This window comes from Panicum virgatum, chromosome 9K, assembly GCF_016808335.1.
Source record: "Panicum virgatum strain AP13 chromosome 9K, P.virgatum_v5, whole genome shotgun sequence".
NCBI lineage: Eukaryota > Viridiplantae > Streptophyta > Magnoliopsida > Poales > Poaceae > Panicum > Panicum virgatum.
In genome coordinates, this window is record NC_053144.1 from 45613741 (window position 1) to 45616498 (window position 2758).

A 2758-nucleotide genomic window follows, 5' to 3' on the forward strand; every position below is an offset into this window, starting at 1 on the left:
CTTTGATCAGCAGGAGAACTTTGAGGAAGGCAAGTATAACATGAACATTCCTATCACTTTTAAATACAATTTCATACTGCATTTTAATACTGTATGCCTATAAGGACTTTCCTAGCCACTTTATACCCTTTATATATATATCCCTTGGGTTGCATTTTGGTTAGTCGTGCTAGGTGCCGCGCTATAACACACTTGGTCCTTTTTAATTAATTTGATTAATGGTATATGCAACTTAATTCTGAGAGTGGCCCTCTGTGTTATGAGCTTGAGTGCTCACGTCTCGTTAAAATTTTTTTTTCTAGAAACATGGTTTAGGGGGCCAGCACGGTGCTTAGTGCTTGGTTGGCCACTCTCCCTAAGGACTGGTTCATAGAGCGACAACTTGGGACAATAGCGCTACCACAAGACTGGAATGGGACGGTCTTTTCTTACTAATTAGGTCTTTTTGGTTTGGAGTAACTTACCTGCGGGGCAAGAATGGTAAGCTTCTATGGCCCTCGTACTGAGTAGCCTCGTCTATGATTTGTGTCTTGACGCCCACTAGACCTGCTCCATCATCGCCGATCCAACCCTCGCAGTTACTCCTTACCAACGAGATTCTTTGTAACGGCCTCGTAGTGAGTTTGCTAGTCATCTCACCTACGGAAGTGTGATGAACAAGTAGCGTAGCTCACGACTTGTGGGTAAAGATGTGCAACCTCTGCAGAGTGTAAAACTGGTATACTAGCTGTGCTCACGGTTATGAGCAGCCCAGATCCTCCTTTTGATTAGTGGGGTTATCTTCCTTTGATTAGGGGGGTTCCCCGGGTGGTTTGGTTTGGTTTGGTTCTCAGTAGTTCATAATTAATTTTGATTAATTACTATATAATTGGGTTATGGTAATTCATCAACTTGTAGTAAATAGCTTTAATAAAATTTTGCTAAGACTTAAAAGCTAATGCAGTTGAGTCAGCCAACCTTAGAGCCTCATAGTTTGTGTTATACTTGTTGAGTACAAGTTGTGTACTCACAGTTGCCTCCTCTACTCTTTTCCTCTTGTTCTCTTTGGGGACACACTACTGCTGCTCAGTTCTTGGCGACGCGGAGGAGTTCACCTAGAGCTACCAGGAGTACGAGGACTTCTAGACGGTCGTCTCCCAGTCGACGTCCCTTTGGCGCCCAGCTTCCGAGAGTTCCGTACCTGTTTTGCGCTTCCGCATACTTTGTATCAGACATTTTGTCATTTATGTAATAAATAACATTCGTACTCGCTTTATTATATCTTTTTACGTGATATGTGCTGTGATATACTGTTCATTCTGTTGTATATACGTGTGACTTGATCCTGGCACGTATATGATTGCTCGGTTTATGTCCTTTTGTAAACTGGGTGTTACAAATGGATAAAGATCACAATCTGCGCGATCGAGTTTGGCTTGAGATGAGTTACCTCGAGCCCGTAGAAGAAAAGGAGTCCGTGGAAGAAGGCCCCCGCGGGCAAGGTGAAGCCCTTCTCGTAGAAGGACCAGACGACCACCGTCTCTGTCCAGTCCTCCGTCGGGAATTCCTCCCCAAGGCAGCACTTCCACCCCGAGATCTCCTTCTCGGGGAGGAGCCCATGCTCCACCAAGTGCTGGATGTCCTCCTCCCGGAGGGTTCTCGGCGACCATGCCTCCGTGGGCGGTGGAATATCCGCACCGCTCCCCGATGCGGAGGAGGAGGACTTCGGCGACTCTCCAGCCATTCTGGGCAGGGGCGGGTGAATCGGATATGCGGCCGACGGAGAGAAGGCTGGCGGCGAGAAGGCAACAGCAAGAAGGCAACAACAAGAAGGCGACAACAAGAAGGCTAGGGAACGGGTGGCCCTCCGTGGGCCGGGCCCTTCCCCTTTTAAAGAGGATTAGCCGCGCGTGCAACGGCAGCTCCGAAGATCGCGCAGGATTTAAATCGACTTTCCAGAAACAGCCCGAGTCGTACTCGGCAAGGAGCGGGCCCCCAATAGTAACTTTCTGCCCGTTGCAGTAAAGGCCAAACGGTAAAAATACAAACTACCCGGGCGCCGCTACCACTCGGCGTGTCTCCGCGACTCCGCCAGCTGCCCTGCTCGGGGGCTAGGCGCCGCTACCACTCGCCGTGTCTCCGCGACTCCGCCAGCTGCCTTGCTCGGGGGCTAGGCGCCGCTACCACTCGGCGTGTCTCCGCCACTCCGCCAGCCGCCTTGCCCCGGGCCTAGGTGGCGCTACCACTTGGCATGTCTCCGCGACTCCTCCAGCGACCCTGCTCGGGGGCTGGGCACCGCTACCACTCGGCGTGTCTCCGCGACTCCGCCAGCTATCCTGCTCGGGGGCTGGGCGCCGCTACCACTCAGCGTGTCTCCGCGACTCCGCCAGCGACCCTGCTCGGGGACTGGGCGCCGCTACTACTCGGCGTGTCTTCGCAACTCCGCCAGCTGTCCTGCTCGGGAGATAGGCGCCGCTACCACTCGGAGTGTCTTCATGACTCTGCTAGCGACCTTGCTCAGGGGCTGGACATTGGGACTTCAGAGTTGGTTGAATCTGGTCTGGCGAATGATCGGGAAGATGATAAGGCAGCAAGACATACTAGGTGCTCAGATAACTTGGAAATTTAGGCAAACAAGGCTTTGTTATTGACCCTCGAAAAGCTTCTTCAAAACCTTCCGAGGCTCGGGGGCTGCACCCAATGGGTGCGCCCAGGGGCGCATCCCGTTGAAGACTAAAAGGAGTTGGACATCATCATGAGTCCCGAAGAACTTTGCACA